Here is a 22,454-nt window from a genome sequence, read left to right on the forward strand (position 1 = left end):
AACATTAAGACAGTTGGGAGTTCCTGGAGGAATGTCATACTCTGCCTGTCTCAAGTATTTGTCAATGGACTGCAAGACATAAGGAAATTTAATTTTATCTACATTTCCTTTTGCCTTTGTTCTCCACATTAAGGGGCACTACTGTACATTGCTTTATCTCCGCTCCCATTTTCCCAACGCTCAGAGCTGGTCCAGTGTCTGGGCTCAGAGCAGATACTCAATCTAATTTGAGCTGGGGGCTCAAAAAAACTCCAGTCTAGATCAAGGGAGGGAGCTGAGCGAGAAGCAGAATGGGAAGAAAGGGGCAGGAGAGGAGAAAGATGAAAGATAAACCCAGGAAAGAAACAGAGACATAAGAAAAGTAGGACTGGTGTAGAAAGGTGATTTCCATTGCTTGCTGCTGCTTACCATCCCATCTACCACTACATTGATGGGCCACAACAGGGCATCGTTGGAGAGGCCCCACATTACTTTCTGCCAAGATTTCACTCCTCCACCCTGGACCTCTTGAGGGAAAGGAGCACCAGCTTGGCCCACCTTCCATGTCATTTGTTCACTTTGCAGACCTGGGCTTGGCTTGGCTTACCGGGCCCCATTCCTCAAACACTCCTCACCATTCCTTTGAGAAAATTGCTTCTGTGATGACTCACAGAGAAGGAGCCATAAAGCACTGAATCACCAATGCCCCCTCCTGCCCTGCTCTGCTTTGTGTTTTCCCTTCCAAAGACAACTTAGGATCTGCTTCTGTGCTTTTGGCCCCATACAACAGCTGCCACTGCTGGCTAAAGGAAAATCAGCACTAACCTTTCCCCCCACTCATTGTTTACCTGAAACTGGTTGTCACTGATAAATGCCAGGCCTTGCCTGGCTACTAACCAGGTTGAAAAAGAAAAGAAAATCAGATCAACAAGAGAATAAATCTGTACTTGGCTGATGCCCACGCTGTTTCTAAATGATAAGCAAGAAGTTCAAGCCCTTGACTGAGACTCTGAAAAAAACCTTTCTCTGTGTTTGAAAACTATTTAAGAATTATTTGAATTATGTAACTTTGAAAAGGTTCACACTGAAGGGAAATGAAACATTCCTTTAAAACAAACTTTTTTCTAAAAATTACCCAGCAATCTGCATACACAAAAAATTAATCTAGACACAGAATTTATATCCCTCCACAAATTAACTCAAAATGGATCAGAGACCTAAATGTAAAATGCAAAACTACAAAAATCCTAGAAGATAAAAGGAGAAAACCTAGATGACCTTGGGTATGTGATAAGTTTTAGATATGACACCAAAGACACTACCCATGAAAGAAAAAATTGATAAGCTGGAATTCACTGAAATGAAAAACTTCTGCTCTGAGAAAGACTCTAACGAGAGAATAAGAAGATAAGCCACAGACTGGGAGAAAATATTTGCAAAAGACAAAACTGAGGGTGTGAATTCACAAAACAAGAGTCTCCACTAAATGGGTGACACTGATGTGGGAAACAAAGGCAGAAGAAAAATTATTAAATTTTCTTACTACCTGGAGCCCACTGACAAGTCCTTGAAACAGGCAGAGTGGCATTCCTCTAGGGACTCAACTGCCTCAATGTTAATACTTTGCTAAGGGCAAAAGGCAATCCTAGCCCGACCCCCCCACCCCAGGATCCTGTAAGTCTACTTTAACATATAAAATTCCTTTGGAAACTTCCTTTATCTCTAACCCCCCCAAGATACGTGTTGGCAATCATCCCCCAAGCATATGGCCCACCAATATACATCTGAAGGGTCTCATGACTAAGGTTTTATTAAACGGTAATAAATGACCTTTTCCCAACAATAGCTAGCCCTCTCAAGGTCCTGAAAACCTTGTTTCCAAAATTCCTTAGAGACTTACTCTATCCCTAACCCCCTCCCAACTTGAAAGTATGTAACGCGCCACTCCTCATGACCCCAGTGTAGCTCTTTCTGCCCATGGATCTTGTCCCCATGCTTTAATAAAATTACCTTTTTGCACCAAAGACATCTCAAGAATTCTTTCCTGGGCGCCTGGGTGGCTCAGTTGGTTAAGCGACTGCCTTCAGCTCAGGTCATGATCCTGGAGTCTCTGGATCGAGTCCCGCATCAGGCTCCCTGCTTGGCGGGGAGCCTGCTTCTGCCTCTGACCCTCCCCCCTCTCATGTGCTCTCTCTCTCCCATTCTCTCTGTCTCAAATAAATAAATAAAATCTTTAAAAAAAAAAAAAAAAAAAAGAATTCTTTCTTGGCCATCGGCTTCGAACCCTAACATCTTTCCTACATCAACACTACTTTCTCCAGGGTTGGAAGTGCTGGTGAGCACCATTTTTTATATTTCCCCCTCCACTTGACAGCTCATGATGAAGCAGGGTCCATGCACAATAGCCAGCTAGGGCTGCCCCTACACTCCCCAGTCCCTTGGTTTACATGAGCTCCAGCCTTCCCCCCAAGGCAGCCCTGGCACAGTATGCTCCACACCCCAGCCTGTGTCTGACCCAGCTATCCCACCAGGGCAGCATCAACAGAACATGTCCATGATCCCCCTACCCTGTACCTGCTCCAGCTCCAGCCATCCCAAGGCAGCCGAGGCATGATATGCCCTGAGACAAACCTGGCCTGCACCTCATCCAACTGTCCAGCCAAGAAGGCCCCAGCACAGGATCCCCCTGGCATATATACCTATTCCAGTTCCAGCCAACCCACCAAAGCAACCTTGCTATAGAGTACCTCATGACCCCCAGCCTATGTCTGCTCCACCTGCAGCTGACCTGCCAAAGCTACCAGGCACATGCTATCATAAAAGTGATATTTCTACACAAGGTCATTCCTTCAAGACTGGGAGAAATAGCTGTTCTGCCTAATTTATAGAACAAACACAGAAAGTCGAACAAAATGAGGAGACAGAGGAATATATTCTAAATGAAAGAACAAGATAAAACCCTGAGAGTGGGGGGAATTCTCTATCAAAATGGAGATAAGTAATTTACCTGACAAACAGTTCAAATAGTCATAAAGATGCTTACCAAACTCAAGAGAAGAATGGAGGAATAAAATGAGAACTTCAACAGAGTTGAATATAAGAAATAGAAACTTCAACAAAGACAAAATACAAGAAAGAACCAATCAGAACTGAAGTATACAATAACTGAAATGAAAAATACACTGGAGGGAATTAACAGCAGATTAGATGATAAAGAACAGATCAGTGATCTGGACAAGAGAATAGTGGATATTACCCAATCAGAACAGAAAAAAAAAATTTCAAATGAGGATAATTTAAGGGACTTTTAGGACAACATCAAGCATCCTGACATTTCCATTTTAGAAGTCCCAGGAGAAGACAGAGAGAAAGAGGCAAAAAACATATTTGAAGAAATAATAGCTGAAAGCTTCACTAATCTGAAGAAGAAAACAGACATCCAGGTCAAGGAAGTGTAAAGAGTCCCAAACAAGATGAATCCAGAGATCCAAACCAAGACATACTGAAATTAAAATAGCAAAATTTAAAGAGAAAATATTAACTATCTAATTCAAAAATGGACTGAGGACCTGAGTGAAGCTTTCTCCAAAGAAGACATACAGATGGTCAATAGACATATGAAAAGATGCTCAATAACACTAATCATCAGGGAAATGCAAATCAAAACCACAGGGAAATCTATCTCACACCTGTCAGAATGGCTAAAATCAAAAACACAAGAGACAAGAAGTGTTGGTGAGGATGTGGAGAAAAGGGAACCCTCACACACTGCTGGTAGAAATGTAAATTATTACAGCCACTATGGAGATTCTTCATAATATTAAAAAGAGAACTATGATACAATCCAGTAATTGTACCTCTGGGTATTTATCTGAAGAAAATGAAAACACTCATTTGAAAAGATATATGTACCCTATGTTCATTGCACCATTATTTACAATAGCCAAGATGCAGAAGCAACCAAAATGGATGAATGAAGAAGATGTGGTAGGTGTGTGTGTGTGTTTTAAAATAATTGAGACATGGAAATACATGTCCAGCATAGGGAATACAGTTAATACATAACAAGTTTGGTGACACATGGTAGCTAGATTTACTATGGTGATCACTTCATAACCTCCGTAAGTGTTGAATCCCAATGCTGCAAACCTGAAACTAATAATACTGTGTGTTAACTACACTTTAATTTTTTAAAAAGAGAGATAGAAAGAAACTGCATGGAGCACTGGGTGTTATATGAAAACAATGAATCATGGAACACTACATCAAAAACTAAATGATGTAATGTATGGTGATTAACATAATAATAAAATTAAATTAAATTTTTAAAAAATCTTAAAAGCAGCAAGAGCAAAAATAGTCTCATACATGGGAAAAAGCATAAGATTATCAGTTGAATTTCCAGCAGGGAGTGGCAGGATATATTTAAAGTGCTGAAAGGGAAAAACTTACAACCAAAACTACTCTACCTAACAAGATTATCATTCAAAACTGAAAGAGAGATAAAGAGTTTCCTGGACAAGCAAAAGCTAAAGGAGATCATCACCACTAAACTAGCATTATGAGAAATGTTAAGGGATCTCCTTTAAAGAAAAGATAAGATCATAACTAGAAATATGAAAATATTTGAAAGAAAAAATCTCACTGGTAAAGCAAATATATAGGCAAATACATAATATTTGAGTGGAAAATGGAACAGTCACTTAAAAAGCTAGTATAAAAGTTAAAAGACAAAAATAGTAAAATCAACTATCACTAGTAGTTAAGGGATACACAAAATAAAAATGTAATAGGATGTCAAAAATATAAAACATGGGAGGAGTAAAAATGTAATGCTTTTAGGATGCATTCAAGTGCATCCTAAAATTAAATGACTATTAGCTGAAAATAGACTGAAATATATATATATGTTATATATATATATTAATCTCATGGTAATCACAAACCAAAATCTACAATACACACACACACACACACACACACAAAGAGAAAGAAATCTAAACATAACACTAAAGAAAATCAAACCACAAGGGAAGAGACCAAGAGAAAAAGAAAGGAACAGGGAACTACATAAACAACCCCAAAACAATAAATGGAAGTAGATACCTTTCAAGAATTACTTTAAATGTAAATGGACTACACATTCCAGTCAAAACAGTGTGGCTCAATGGATTTTTTTTTTTTTTAAAGATCCGTCTATATGCTGCCTACAAGAGTAGCACTTCAGATCCAAACACACACACAAACTTGAAAGTGAAGCAATAGAAAAATGTATTTACTGTGAATGGGAAAGAAAGCTGGAATGGTGAATAACAATACTCATATGAGACAAAATAAACTAAAATAAAGACTGTAATAATAGACAAGGAAGAAAATTATATAAAAATAGTCAACACAAGAAGAGGATATAACTTACATAAATATGTATGCATTTAATGTAGGAACACCTAAATATATGAAGCAAATATTAACAGACATAAAAGGAGAAATGGGCAGTAATAGGAGTAGCATAGTAGGAGAATTTAATATCCCACTTATATTCAATGGATAGATCACCCAGACAGGAAATCAATAGGCATTACTGGTCTTAAATGACATATTAGACAGATAAACTTAATAGATACCTATAAAACATATCATCCCCAAAGTGCAGAATATACATTCTTTTCAAGTGCACACAGAACAATCTCCAGAATAGATAACATGTTAGCCCACAAAACAAATCTCAATAAATTCAAGAAGACTGAAATCATATAAAGCATCCTTTCCAATCACAGTGGTATTAAACTATAAATAAATTACAAGAAGAAAACTGGAAAAAAAAGCACAAACATAAGGAGACTAAACAACATGCTACTAAAGAACCAATAGGTCAATGAAGAAAAAAAAAAGAAATCAAGGAGGAAGTAAAAAAATGCTGGAAGACTAATGAAAATGGAAACACAACTTTCCAAAACCTGTGGGACACAGCAAAAACAGTTCTAAGAGGGAAATTCAGGTCTACCTCAAGAAACAAGAAATATCCCAAATAAACAATTTAACCTTACATCTAGAGGAACTACAAAAGAAGAATAAACACAGTGCAAAGGCAGTAGATGGAAGGAAATAATAAAGACCAGAGCAAAAATAAATGAAATAGAGACTAAACAATAGAAAAGATCAGTGAAACTAAAAGCTGGTTCCTTGAAAAGATAAAAAAATGGATAAACCTCTAGGCAGATTCATTGAGGAATTGAGAGAGCCAAATAAATGAAAGAAGTTACAACAGACACCACAGAAATACAAAGGATCATAACACACTACTATGAACAATTATATGTCAACAAATTAGAAAACTTAGAATGGACAAATTCCTAGAAACACACAATCTTCTAAGAATAAATCATGAAGAAATAGAAAATCTGAAGAAATTACAAGTAGTGAAATTGAATCAGTAATTTAAAACTCTCGAAAAACAGAAATCCAGGACCAAACAACCACACAGGTGAATTCTGCCAAACAGGTAAAGAAGAGTGACTTAACTACTTCTTACATTGTTCCAAAAAAATTGAGGAGGAAGAAATGCTTCCAACTCATTTTATGAGGCCAGCATTACCTGATACAACATCACACAAGGACACCACAGAAAAAAAAAAAAGAGGGGTGGGGAATTAGAGGCCAATATCCTTGATCAATATAGATAGAAAAATCCTCAACAAAATATTAGCAAATCAAATTCAACACATTGAAAGGACGGTTCAACATCCAGAAATCAACCAACATGATACACTACACTCACAAAATATAAAAGGGACTCGTTCAGTAGAAAGGAAAGATCATAAATGAGAGTATGAAAAGTAGGAAACACAAAGCAGTAAAATAAGTGTATGTAAAAATCAGTCAAGGGACTCACAAAATAAAAAGATATGAAATATGACACTATATACCTAAAATTGTGTGGAGGGGAGAAGAATGGGTTCAAATTTAACCAGTCATCAACTTCATGTAGACTGCTATATGCAGAAGATGTTATATACAAACCTAATGGTAACCACAAATCAAAAACCAGTAATAGATATGCAAAAAAAATAAAGAGAAAAGAATCCAAGTATATCACTAAAAGTCAGCAAACCATGAAAGAGCAAGAGAAGGATCATAGAAAAACCACAAAACAAGTAATAAAACAGCAATAAGTGCATACCTATCAGTAATTACTTTAAATGTAAATGGACTAAATGCTCCAATCAAAAGACTAGGGTGATAGAATGGGGGGAGAAAAAGACCCATCTATATGCTACCTATAAGAGACTCATTCAAGACCTAAAAACACTTATAGACTGAAAGTGAGGGGATGGAGAAACATCTATCATGCAAATGGATGTCAAAAGAAAGCCAAGGTAACAATACCTAAATCAGACAAAATAGACTTTAAAACAAAGACTGTAACAAGAGACAAAGAAGGACACTGTATAATAATAAAGGGGACAATCCAACAAGAAGATATAACAATTGTAAATATTTATGCATCCAACATGGGAGCACCCAAATACATAAAACCATCAATAACAAACATAAAGGACTAATCCATAGTAATACAATAATAGTAGGGGACTTAAACAGCCCACTTACATCAACGGACAGATCATCCAACCAGAAAATCAACAAGAAAACAATGGCTTTGAATGACACACTGGACCAGATGAATTTAACAGATATATTCAGAACATTCCATACTAAAATAGCAGAATACACATTCTTTTCAAGTGCACATGGAACATTCTCCAGAATAGATTACATATTAGACCACAAAACAAGTCTCAATAAATTCAAAAAGACTGAAGTTACCGTGCATCTTTTCTGACCACAATGTTACAAAACTAGAAATTAACCCACAAGAAAAAAATCTGGGAAGAGTACAAATACATGGAGGTTAAATAACATACTACTAAACAATGAACGGGTCAACCAAGAAAGCAAAGAAGAGTTCAAAAAGTATGGAAACAAATGAAAATGAAAACAACGGTCTAAAACCTTTGGGATGTTGCAAAAGCGATTCTAAGAAGGAAGTTTACGACAATACAGGCATAACTCAAGAAGCAGGAAAAATCTCAAACAACCTGACCTTACACCTAAAGAAGTTAGAAAAAGAACAAACAAAACCCAAATCCAGCAGAAGAAAGGAAATAATGAATATTAGAGTGGAAATAAATTATATAGAAACTAAAAAAGCAATAGAACAGATCAATGAAACCAGGAGCTGATTCTTTGAAAAGATAAACTGAATTGATAAACCTCTACACAAACTCATGAAAAAAAAAAAGGAGAACGGGGAGAGAGAAAGAAAGGGGGGCAGGGAAGAAAACAAAATCATAAGTGAAAGAGAACAACCAACAACCAGAAAAATTATATGCCAACAAACTGGACAACCTAAGAAGAAATGGCTAAATTCCTAGAAACATATAACCTACCAAAACTGAAACAGGAAGAAATAGAAAACTTGAACAAACCAATTACTGGCAATGAAATTGAATTAGTAATCAAAAAACTCCTGGCCAAAAGTCCAGGCGAATTCTACCAAACATTTAAGAAGAGTTAGTATCTATTTTTCTCCAACTGTTCCAACAAATCAAAGAGGAAGGAAAACTTCCAAATTAATTCTTTGAGGCCAGCATCACCCTGATACCCAAACCAAATAAAGACACCAAAAAAAAAAAGAAATACAGGCCAATATCTCTGATGAACAAAGACACAAAAATCTTCAATAAAATGCTAGCAAACAAATCCAACAATACATTAAAAAAATAATTCACCACAATCAAGTGGGATTTATTCCCAGGATCTAAGGGTGGTTTAATATTTGCAAATCAATCTACATGATACATCATATCAAAAGGAGAAAAGATAAAAACCATACAATCATTTCATAGAATAAAAAAAGCATTTGACAAGTACAGCATCCATTTGTGATAAAAACCCTTAACAGGGTTTTTAGGTTTCAAGGGAATATACCTCAACATAATAAAGACCATATATGAAAATTCCACAGCTAACATCATACTCAATGGTGAAAACCTGAGAGATTTTCCCTTAAGATCAGGAACAAGACAAGGACATTCATTCTCATCACTTTTATTCAACACAGTACTGGAAGTCCTAGCCAATGCAATCAGACAACACAAAGGAATAAAAGGGATCCAAATTGATAAGAAGTAAAACTTTCACTGTTTGCAAATAACATGATACTATATAGAGAAAACCCTAAAGACTTCACCCAAAAAATTACTAGAACTGATCAATGAATTCAGTAAAGTTGCAGGATACAAAAACCAATGTACAGAAATCTGTTGCATTGCTATACACTAATAATGAAGGAGCAAAGAGAAATTAAGAGAATTCCATTTACAGATGCACCAAAAATAATAAAATATCTAGGAGTAAACTTAACCAAAGAGGTGAAAGACCTGTACTCTGAAAACTATAAAACACCGATGAAAGAAACTGAAGATGACACAAAGATATTCCATACTCATGGATTGGAAGAACATTGTTAAAATGTCTACACTACCAAAGCAATCTACAGATTTGATGCACTCCCTATCAAAATACCAACAGCATTTTCACTGAACTAGAAGAAATAATACTAAAATTTGTATGGACCCACAAAGGACCCTGACCTGTCAAAGCAATCTTGAGGAAGAAGAACAAAACCAAATGTATTATAATCCCAGATTTTAAGATACACTACAAAACTGTAGTAATAAAAACAGTATGGTACCAACATAAATATAGACACATAGATCAATAGAACAGAATAGAGAACCCAGAAATAAACCCATGCTAATATGGTCAATTAATCTATGACAAAGGAAGCAAGAATATACAACAGCAAAAGACAGTCTCTTCAATAAGTGCTGCTGGGGAAACTGGACAGTAACATGCAAAATAATGAAACTGAACCACTTTTTCCCACCATATGCAAAAAGAAACTCCAAATGGATTAAAAACCTAAATGTAAGACATGAAACCATAAAACTTCTAGAAGAGAATATAGGCAGTAATTTCTTTGACATTGGCCTTAGCAACATTTTTCTGGATACATCTCCTGAGGCAAGGGAAATAAAAGCAAAAATAAACTATTGGAACTAAATCAAAATAAAAAGCTTTTGCACAGTGAAGGAAACCATCAACAAACAACAAGTCAACCCTACTGAATGCGAGAAGATATTTGCAAATTATATATTCAATAAGTGGTTAATATCCAAAATATACCAAGAACTTACAAAACTCAACTCCAGAAAAACAAATAATCTGATTAAAAATGGTCAGAGGACCCGAAGAGATATCTTTCCCAAAAAGACCTAAGATGTCCAACAGGCACATTAAAGGATGCTCAACATCACCAATCATCAGGGAAATGCAAATCAAAACCACAATGAAATATCACCTCACACTTGGCAGAATGGCTCAAATCAAAAAGAAATAACAAGTCTTGGTGAAAATTTGGAGAAAAAAGGAACCCTCGTGCGCTGTTGGTGGGAATGTAAATTGGTGGAGCCACTGTGGAAAACAATATGGTTGTTCCTCAAAAAACTAAAAACAGATCTACCATATGACCCAGTAATTCCACTACTGGGTATTTACCCAATGAAAATGAAAACACTAATTCAAAACAATATGTGTGCCCCTGTGTTTATTGCAGCATCATTTATAGTAGTCAAAATATGTAAACAACCTAATTGTTTATCAATGAATGAATGGATAAAGAAGACGTGGTATATACTATGATGGAATATTACTCAGCAATAAAAAAGAATGAGGTCTTGTCATTTGTAACAACATGATGGACTAGAGGGCATCATGTTAAGTGAAATAACTCAGAGCAAGAAAATACCATGTGATTTCATTTATATGTGGAATCTAAAAAAGGAAATAAACTCTTACTTACAGAGAATAAACCAATGGCTGTCAGAAGGGAAGTGGCTGGGGGATGGGTGAAATAGATAAAGGGGAATACAAGGTACCAACTTATGAAATATGAAGTCATGAAATAAATAAGTCACAGAGCTGAAAAGTACAGCATAAGGAATATAGTCAATAATATTGTAGTAACATTTTGTTGACAGATGGTAACTATACTTGCTGTGCTTTAGCATTGAGTAATGTGTTGAATTGTTGAATATGATATACACCTGAAACTAATATAACATTGTATGTTCATTATACTTGTATTAAAAAACTTAAAAAAAAAAAACCCACAAAACAAAAAACTATGGAGACAGTAAAAAGATCAGGGACTGGGGGGAGGAAGGGATAAATAGGTAGAGGGCGAGGATTTTTAAGGTAGTGAGACTATTCTGGATGATACTAGAATGATGGATACAAACTTACCAAGAGTGAACCCTAGTGTAAACTGCAGACTCTAGGTGATAATGATGTGTCAATGTAGGCCCATTGATTGTAACAAATGTACCACTGTGGTGAGGCAGGTTGGTTGTGGAGAGGCTGTATCGGGGATAGGGAATATAAGGAAACTGAATTTTCTGCTCAATTTTGTGGTGAACCTAAAACAGTTCTTAAAAAAAGTCCATTTAAAAAATCATAAACGGCAAAGATTTTAAGAATGCTACTCTAGGTCACGTGGGAAAAAGTACACGTCTCAATGATAAAGGATCACATGAATGATCACACGAAATTCTCAGGCCAGGAAGCACAGTATTGTCCACATACATCAGGCTCTTTCTGGACCTTTTGGAATGTGTGTGCTCTGTTTCTGGCTTTTTAAACCAAACCATCAAAATGCAGTACAAATTTTTTTCTGAAAAATTGCTTTTCTCCTTATGTTTTTCCTTTGCCTCTTTCCCACTCTAATGGGCTCCGTTCTAAGTCTCAGGATGTAAACTTTTATCACCAGTTCTTTGGTTGAATTAACAAATGGATTGGCCAGACTGTGAAAGACTTTAGGGAAACGGGAGCTGGAACCCAGAAGGAATTAGATGCTGTGCATAGGAAGTTCCTAAATGCAAGGTCCATCAGTTGCTCATGGTTATTCACGTAATCAAGGGCATTCTGCACATAATCCAAGGAAGGAAAACAGGCATAGCCACTAAGGAATAAAAAAGGATCTGGCCAGCAGTTTGCAGATCTCTGCCCGTGAATATCTAAAACATGCATAGAGTTTGCATGTACGTGTATGCATCTTAGGTTATACATAGATTATATGCACAATATGTGTAGATATGCACTCATGGGCACATACGTATATGGAAGAGATCAGAAAACATGCTCCTGAGTTTGTACCTTTAGCCAAAATGCAAAAGAAAATATTTCCAGTTTTCATCATCATCTAATTTTAACAAGCAAATTTATTGCAATGTAATGGCCACTGGTAGGTTTTTTTGGATGATAAGCGGTGTGCGCACTAACACACAGCTTTTTGCTGTTTTGTTTTCTGAAGGTATTCTGTTACTTTTTCTTTTAAAATTATAAGCAGAGTTCCACATCCAGTAATTATCCTGGCTTTTTCTTAAATCCCTCTGAATCTGGAATGTAAGCTATAAATGTACTTCTACTAATTTCTTCTTTTTTAAAGCAACTTATTGAAATATGATTTACATCATACAATTCACCCATTTAAAATGTACAATTCAGTTTTTCAGCATACTCACAGAGTTGCACAACTACCACCACAAGCAATTTTAGAATGTTTTCATCTCCACAAACAGAAACCCTGAACCCTTTAGTTATCACCCTGCCCTACTCCCCACCCATCAGCCCTCAGCAAACTCTACTCTATTTTCTGTCTCTCTAGATTTGCCTGTTCTGGACATTTTATAGAAATGGAATCCTAGAATATGTGGCCTTTTAGGACTGCCTCCTGTCACCTAGAAAATGTTTTTGAGGTTCATCCACATTGCAGCATGTACTGCAATGTACGGTTGGATGTATATACCGTTTTTTGTTGACCCACTCATTTGTTGATGGACGCTTGCTTGTTTCCATCTTTGGGTTATTGTAAATAATGCTGCCATGAACAATGGAGAACAAGTATCAATTTGAGTGTCTGTTTTCAATTCCTTTGGGGATATACTGAAGAGTGGATTTGCTGGTTCTATGGTAGTTCTATGATTTTTGAGGAATTACCAAATAATTTTCCACAGTGGCTATACCATTTTATGTTCCCACCAGCAATGGGTTACAATTTCTCCACATCCTCACCAGTACTTATTCATTTCCTTTATAACGATGATGATAATGATCACTATAGCCATTTTAGTGGATATAAAATGGTATCTCACTGTGATTTTAATCTAGATTTCCCTAATGAATAATGATGCTGAGCATTTTTTCATGTATTTCTTGTCCATTTGGAAAAGTGTCTATTCAAGTCCTTTGTCCATTTTTTAGCATTATCTTTTTGTTGAGTCCAATTTTTCTTTTAAGATTTTATTTGTCAGAGAGAGAGACAGAGAGACCACAAGCAGGGGGAATGGCATGCAGAGGGAGAGGGAGAAGCAGGCTCCCCGCTGAGCATGGAGCCTGATGCGGGGCTCCATCCCAGGACCCCGGGATCATGACCTGAGCCGAAGGCAGACACTTAACCACCTGAGCCACCCAGGCATCCCAAGTTCATTTTTCCTTAATGACCATTTTTTTTTAGCCCAACTGGCCATATCTGTTAGTAAGGCCATGATGGACAGGTTACATTTCACGTCTCAAACTGCTGTGCCTTCAGTAAGATGAACAAGTCTATTTTGGACTGTCCTACCACAGTGCGTTGCCCTATGGTAATTAACTACAAGTTCTGTCTTTATGTCATTTGGGGGCTCAGAGTAAAGACTGATATTTACTCTCTGTACCACTCTAAGACAGATCTAGCCAAAGCAAAATCATTGCTTGAAGAGAGTCTGACAGAAGACCATAGCTAATTTTGTGAAACCAAGGTTCTAATTCTCCCTTTTTAATAAACTGAAACTAAGAAAAAACATTTAAATTTATACCTCCCACAGAAGGGGTAGTCAGTAATATCTGCTATCATTCACAACTTCATCTTGATGGAAAATGTGAGCTGAATGAAAGATAAGTTATATTTAAATGGGAAAAAAATCAGATTGATTCATCGCTAACTGCAGAGGCATAGAAGAAATATTCTGTGATGAATAGACTTGAACATGAAGGGCATGTACCCATCCACCTGGCAGAAGATACTCCATTAACACGCATCATAGTTCCTTGGAGTGGGTTAATGTCTGGCCTGCATGAGAAGCACCTGGGGTGCTAGATAAGAATGCATATTCCCAGGTCCCATACTAATCCCAAATCAGACTTTCTGCAGGTGAGCTCAGGAGCCTAAATTTTAACATACTTCCTAGGCAATTCATTTGCAGAGGGCAGTTTTACAACATGGGGCTGTAAGGATTTTATCAGCCTCTAAGGAATCTTGAACATTTAATGTACAGGAAGAGTGATCATTTTTTAAATCCTTAGATTGAATAGGTACATTAAGTGTCCCTCCTTCAAACAGGTGCTTAAGACTTTAAGAAGGCTGTCAGGTTAGAATTATCCTGATTATCTTATTTCTAGTTATTATCTATTAAACTGAAGTGCAGCCTCGGGCTATGGACACATGTTAACTTTGAAATACTATTTCCACATTTCCAACATATCCATCCTTTAGAGGACCTTTTTCTTTTTTTTTTTTTTAAAGATTTTTATTTATTTATCTGAGAGAGAGAATGGGAGACAGAGAGCATGAGAGGGAGAGGATCAGAGGGAGAAGCAGACTCCCCGCTGAGCAGGGAGTCTGATGCGGGACTCAATCCCGGGACTCCAGGATCATGACCTGAGCCGAAGGCAGTTGCTTAACCAACTGAGCCACCCAGGCGCCCGAGAGGACCTTTTTCTGTTCCTGTCTCTATCTCATACCGTGAAGGAGTAGAAACAACCATGTGTTCAATAATAGGAGAATGTTAAACTGTCACATTAATACAATTATGCAGTTATTAAAATTACACTTATAAAGACCATACAAGAGCCAAGACTGTTTACAATGTGATGTTAAGGAAAACCATCTATATAGACTCTATTTTAGCTTTATATGATAGAAATACAAACATACAAAAAAAAGAAACTAGAAATGTTACCTAAAATACTAACATCTTCAGATGACAGGACTACAGAAAATGTGTTTTCTTCCTACTCTTCAGAATGCCAGCTTTCAGGACTATTATTTTTATAATGTAAAAACTTTTATCCTAATAAAAAGGACATTTCATTGCCGTGAATAATTACTATGACTCAGTTCAATTCCTCTGCACATTGATTTAGCAGCAACCACTATCTTGCCCGCAGAATAGTTCACCTAATCAAAATGTCGTGCAAAATTTGAGTCCTCCAGAAACTGAGAGCTTGAGTTTAGCTCTTTCATCTTTCACTGGGCTGGTTTTCCAGGGGCAAAATGCTGAAGACATTTGTTTACCCTGAATGTTGACTTTCGCCGAACTGAAGGATATCACCTAGGCAGGGTGCAGTGCTCTGCAGAGATAAAATCCACCAATTGAAGGGACTGCACTCAATTCATCTGAAAGCAGAGATTCGGTGAAACTTGTGTTCTGGGCCCTGATTGGTGCTCAGCTGGCTATGTAATCTAGGGGAATTATTTCCCCCTCTTAGCTTTCATTTATGTGAAAGTGATAAGGTTTGAACAGATCGGTAAGGTCTTTCCAGCTTTAACAACATATGAACCCCACTTAGAGAAGTCAACAGTCCAAGCAGATCACTGTTTTATAGAAAATATCCTCCTGCGTGTATGGGTCTGTGGGAGCATGAGAGGGTGGTCAGGAGAATTTATCCTTAAGAAATCATAGACATGGGGTGCCTGGGTGGCTCAATCGGTTAAGCATCTGCCTTTGGCTCAGGGCATGGTACCAGGGTCCCGGGATCGAGCCCCACGTCAGGCTCCCTGATCAGCAAGGGAGCCTGCTTCTCCCTCTCCCTCTGCCTACCACTCGCCCAGCTTGTGCTCTTTCTCTGTGTCAAATAAATAAAATCTTTAATTAAAAATATTAAAAATTAAAAAAGAGAAATCACAGACACGGGGCAGCTGGGTGGCTCAGTCCATTAAGTGACCGGCTCTTGATCTCAGCTCAGGTCTTGATCTCAGGGTTATGAGTTCAAGCCCTGTGGTTCAAGCCCAGCATGGAGCCTACTTAAAAAAAGAAATCATAGACAAGGGCACAAAGATATATGTGCAAGGATGTTTTTCAGTGTTGTTTATAATAATGAAAATAGTGAGACAATATAATCTTCCAGTACTAGGGGAAGGATTAAAGAAATTATGGTAGAGCCAAAAATGTAATATTTGGTAATCATTCAAAATTATCTATGTCTGTACCTATTGACATAGAAAGCTATTCATAATATATGAAGTGGAAAAGCTACTTAAAAATGTGTAAAAGATACCTCTTTGAAATATGTATACCTACACACAACTCTTGAAAGGTTGATAGTGATTATTTTATGATGGTGATAAAATTGCTGGTACGATTTTTCTTTTGATTTGTAATTTTCTATGCTAACCATGCCTCATTTATGTAATTAAATGAAATACACAGGGTATATCTGTCAAGGTTCTCCAGAGAAACCGAATCAATAGGATGTATATATAGCCAATAGGAAAGAATAGGTAGAAGGAGATATATGTACATACAGGAGATATTCATGGGTATATATGTATGTGTGTGTGTGTGTATGTATAGAGATTTTTAAGGAATTAGGTCACATGATTGTGGCAAGTCCAAAATCTGTAGGGCAGGCTGGCAGGCTGGCAACTCCAACAGGAGTTAATGTTGCAGTCTTGAGGCAGAATTTCCTCTCAGAAAAGACCTGTTTTTGGTCTTAAAGCTTCCAACTGATTGGATGGGGCCCACCCATACGGAGGGTCTCCTTTAAAGTCAACCGATTGTAGATGTTAACCACATCTACAAAATATCTTCACAGCCACACCTAGATTAATGACTGATTAAATAATTGGATGCAGCAGCCCAGCCAAGGGGACATATGAAACCATCCATCACATAAGAGCATTCTTTTCCAGTAATAAAGTGACAAAACAAGTTGGGGATATTTTAATTCCCTGGGATCTCAGTGGGCTGGGGAGAGGCAATCTGGTGTGATGAAAACCGTTGGGAGCCTGGAGGGGTCTCCCTTTCCAAGGCGACCATATGGGTGGTCAGGCAGGTATGAGTGTGGGAAGGTGAGTGGGGTGGCGGGGAGATAAGAGAGCAGGTGGGAGGTGAGTGATGCATGGAAATGGTCCTTCCCTGTGAAACTTCAGTTACCAGATTCGTCAGATGCCTGTGAATCAGGGCTGCTGACGTGAAGTGGGAACACAAGAAGCAAGCCACAAGAAAACAAGGACAGGAAGTGTAAGGGAGATCAAGGTCTCAGGCCATGGAAAGGGTTTCGGGTCAAGTTCCACCAGACTTCCAAGGTGTGCACGAGATCCTGATGACATCCGGTTTTTACCAATCAAGCCTGGATCTAAATGGCTCTGCAGAGTTCCTTTTCTCCCCATAAGGGTGGCAATCAAGTGGCATAGACTGCTGTAACATTACGTCTCATAAAGAATTTTTTTTTTTAATTTGAGAGAGAGACAGAGACAGAGGGAGAGGGAAGGAAGAGAATCCCAAGCCTACTCCCCGCCCAGTGCAGAGCCCCATGCGGAGCTTAATTTCATGATGCCCTCCTCTTCCCCCACCCCCACCCTCAGATCATGACCCCAGCAGAAACCAAGAGTTGGACACTTAACTGACTGAGCCACCCAGGCGCTTCTCCTACAGATTTTTAAGTCATTAGCAGTTCTAAATGAACTAGCTGAATGATCTCCCTGCATAAAAGAATAGGCATGGTCAGCAGGTTCTGGAGTATGGGCTGGTTGCTCAGGAGCACAGCAAGGCCAAAGAAAGATGTTGGGGAAAGCGAAATTGTAGGAGCACCAGTGATCACAGGAAAATACCCAAATAAAACCTTGCTGCTTCAGTTGGGAAAATTACCAGGCAAAACTGGATGATCTTGGTCTCTCAATATTTTTGGCAAACAAAAGGGAGAAAGAGGTGGTTTCTTTCCCATTTCCCCAGTCCCAGCCGATAAGATACCAAAAAGACTCCTCACGCACTCTCCACTCTGACCAGTATGCTCATATCTCTAGGCCTTTTCAAAAAGCTCAGGTGTTTTCGCTTCACTTCACACTGTTTCTAAAATGAGCATGCATTACTTTTATAATCAGGAAGAAAAAAACAATTTACATTTTAAAAAGCTAGCAGGGGCCTCCTGCTTTCAAGATGGTAATTTGAAGACACACTCTTTACCACTCACCTAATGCAAAAATCCTTTGAAATAGTCCAATAAATAGTAACAGAAGGTGATCTATCTGTAGCAGGGCTGGAAAAACAGAAGTGTACCATACACAAGCCAGAAGCTCTGGGGATTTCCTAGAACTGAAGAAGATAGGAGCAGGGAGACACACTGGAGAGCATAAACTGGTACACTTTTCTGGATGGTGATTTAACAGTGTATTAATTCTAAGTGTACACTCGTATTTGCAGCCACCCAGCCCCTGAAAATTTATCCTAAAGAAATAATGGGACATATGGACAAAGACGTATATTATGATGATAGCTGTAGCTTTCGCTTTTTAAAATACTTTTTCAAGGCTTATTAAACTTTACTTTTGTGCTTCAACTAAGTATTTCCCCATCCCTATGCACACTCGAAAAGTCGAAAACCATAAAAGCGTTTTATTACTACAGTTATGCAAATATTTCCCATGCTGGGCGGAACAGTGTGATAGAATTATATTGATTCCTCTGTGGATTCAGTTTTATGACATCAGACCACTTGAAAGACAGTATCTCTAGCATCAAGGAAAAACAAGATTCTCTATTTTTACACCCCATTAATTCCTTATAATTTTGTCATGTTTTATGTTGGCTTATATGTTTCTTGTGCAGTTTTATCCCTTACATTTGCTCATTTCGTTTTCTTGAATGATCTGCCTTTTCCCCCCTAAGCTTTCAGTCATACTCTCCATTTGGTGGACTATCCCCCTTTTTTTTTTCCCCTGAAGGAGACCCCTGGTCCTCTTCTCCTTTGTGGATTGAGACTTTCAAAGTCCACCACACAGTTATCCCCCAGAACTTTCCTGCCCTGCCCTTGAGGGTTGGAGTCTACCAAGTCCATATTTTCCCCTTTCCTGGTTTACAGCCTTGTTTTGCTGGAGAACATCCTCATCTACATTCTGAAGTAGATGACTAATACTAGGAATGAAAAAGGAAACACCTCCCAATGCTGCAGAAATAAAAGATATGGACAAAAATAAATAAATAAAAATAAAATCTTAAAAAACTAAAATAAGATATGGAACATATATTGTGAGCATATTTATTAAGTTTGAAAACTTCAATGAAATGAATCAATTTCTTTAAAAAATGGAGCCTACCAGAATTGATAAGAAATAGAAAACCTCGTTCCGTAAGTTAAACTGAATCAACAGTTAAAAATCCTTCTACAAAGAAGCAGTCAGACAGCGTGGGTGGAAAAAATCGACCACTCGTTTAAAAAATGGGTAAATTTCAGTCTTACCCGAATGTTTCCAAGAAAAAGAACTACTACTCCCAATCTATATCCTTTTAGGACTGCATAACCTAATCTAACCTTGAATGTCAAACACCAGACAAGAAATATTTGAAAAGGAAATTTAAAAGCCAATCTCACTCATATCAACACCAGGGTAAGGATGACTGCCACTGAAAAAAAATCTACGCTCCCCTTTCTTCCTGAGCACCAAGATTACCCTATCCAGCTTCCCTTGCTGTTTATGTGGCCAGGGGATGACATTCTAATCAACGAAATGTGAGCAGTGTGTGCAATTTCAAGCCAAGGCTTTCCCCATACTCCCTTCCCTCTCCCACCCCACAGTGGCTGAATGCAGAGGATTATAAGGCCCTAGGAGATCTTGGGTCCATAAAACAGAAGGAGCGTCATTCCCACCAGCTGGATTGTTATACGAGCAAGAAACAAACTTCAATCATGTTAAACCCTGGAAATTTCGGGGTGGGGGGTTTGTTAGGGCAGCTAGTATTATCCCTTATCAGAAATTCCTACTTTGAAGTGGGACGCTGCTATACTAAAACCAAAATGTGTAACCATAGCTTGGCAATTGAGGGGCAAGCTGCAAGAAAACAGATTTCATAGGTCAAACCAACATCTGGTAAACCATTGGAATAACTTGGAAGGTTGACCGAGTGCCCACTCAAGCCTCTAGGCATAAGGAGAATGGTTGGACAAGTCACAATGCTAGTATGGGCCAGTTTTTATTTGCTGTATTCGGCAAGGATGATGAGGATGAGTTGAGCACAGATGACAACCCTTGGTTTGAGAACAGAGACGAGGAAATAGCACAAACATTTGGGTTGGAAAAGCTGAACCAAGAATCTAAACCCTAAGAGCTTCACTAGTACATCCAGATTCCTTAGTTACTCAGAGGGACTTGGTAGTGCAGCAAAATCAAGTGAGGAGTGCCTCCATCCACTCCATTGCTCATGGCGGCCAGGTGAGTCCCAGTAAGCTGCAAGAGGCTGGAGGGTGAGGAAGCAAATAAGGCACATTTGAGAATTACATCTAGAACTATGTGGTCTCATACAGGTGGTGAACACCAGAGAGGTGGCTAGTCAAAATAGCTTTAGATGTACCGAAAGTGTGAAATAAACACCAGATTTCAAAGACTCAGTTAAGGAAAAAAGCTAAAACATCTTAACAAGTTTTTATATTGGTTACGTGTTGAAATGATAATATTTTAGAATTGTACTGCCACCAGGAAAAAAAAAAATCAGGCCTAGTCTTAAGAAGCCATAACTACAGGGTTAAGCATCTACCTGCAGCTCAGGTCATGATCCCAGCTGGGATTCAGCCACACGTGGGGCACTCCTCTCAGTGGGGAGTCTGCTTCTCCCTCTCACTCTCCCTCTGTGGCTCTCCCTCGCTGTCTCTCAAATAAATAAAATCTCAAGAAAAAAAAAAAAAACAAGAACATGATAGAGTAAAATGGGGTGCCCAATGTGTTTACTCATCAAATTCAAAACAACAGATTTCATAAGAATACTTTAAGAAGACAACTCCCTATAGTTTGTGATCTAGAGAAGCTGAAATTTTAAAATAAAAGGTGTGTAAATATGCTCACTGGAGAATGCTGTCTGCAGGTAAAGATGAGGGGCTTTTTAGATTGGCCCAAGCTATGATCCCTTGGTACTCGGTTACTTCTAGAAAACATGCTAATTAAAATACTAAACTATTTTCTGCTATCCCTTGGCCTCTGGGCTGGTGGTACAGCCACTTAGGAGAACACGCATCTTGTTTTAAGAAATACCTCCATTCCAGAACAGGGCTTCCTGAGAGCCATCCTCGCAGAGTTCCGTGGATCAGGCCTGGAGGAAGCAGCATTTCAACAGGTGTACAGCCAACACGTGGCGCTGTGCAGGCTGGAGGGGCCACCGTGCCTGCTGTGTCAGGGACCATGGCCACCTGAGCTCACCTGGGCTCCTGCATGGCCTTCTCCTCCTGGAGCCCAGGAGCAATGACCCGCTCCTTCCCGTGAGGCTTAACATCGGCCAGGATGCCGTGCCGTAAGCACTAAGTAGTAAAGGGCTTCACAAGGAAGGCCTGTGATCTGTTGTTCTTAAAGAGCCCAAGTTCCTTTCCCTAAGCACATGGAGGTATTGTAGCAAAGTATACGGAATGGAAATGGCTGTCAGACATTTTAGAATTTTCCATGACATAATTTGCTTTTTCTTGGTTGGTTGCTGCTATTCCCAGCTGATGGGGCCTGGCTCTCTGACCACCCGGCATCCCGTATGCTACCTGGGTCCTGAGGCACAGGTATGGACCCTTTGGAGGGTCCTGCAAGGCTCGGCAGAGGTTGCGAGCCCAGGTGTCTTCCGGAGTACCTTGCTTTGTCGGTTTTCTCGTGGTTGTTGCTGAGGTGCATCTTGCAATCATGGGAACCACAAGGGCTGATCCAGCCACAGCATTGGCTCCAAACAGGGAAATGTCTGTAAGGGCTCACCGTAAAAGGACTAGTTATATATTTTTTTGATGTGCCATTAAAAGCCAGCACCTATTTGGTGTTGCAAACGTGCCACATAGGATTAAGAGGAAGAAAGTAGTTGCTAAGTGTGAGGCAGTATTATTATTCCTGCACTAGAGTGTTAGACTTTTAGAATTTGAGTTTGTAACTTTCAATAACAAAAATATAATAATATTCCTTTGTAGGCTGGGTCTTGAGGCTGTGGGGACTAGTGTGGACATTTATCCTGAAGTCCTGGCAGAGACTCCTCCTGCAGCAATATGGCCGAGTGGCCTTGTTTGTGTTCTGGGGCTGTCCCTCTGGCGGTTAATGCTGGTGCCCCCTCAGATACAGGCCATTGGGATGGTTCAGCCCCTTG

The sequence above is a fragment of the Neomonachus schauinslandi genome, chromosome 2 (genome assembly GCF_002201575.2).
Source record: "Neomonachus schauinslandi chromosome 2, ASM220157v2, whole genome shotgun sequence".
In the NCBI taxonomy this organism is placed as follows: domain Eukaryota; kingdom Metazoa; phylum Chordata; class Mammalia; order Carnivora; family Phocidae; genus Neomonachus; species Neomonachus schauinslandi.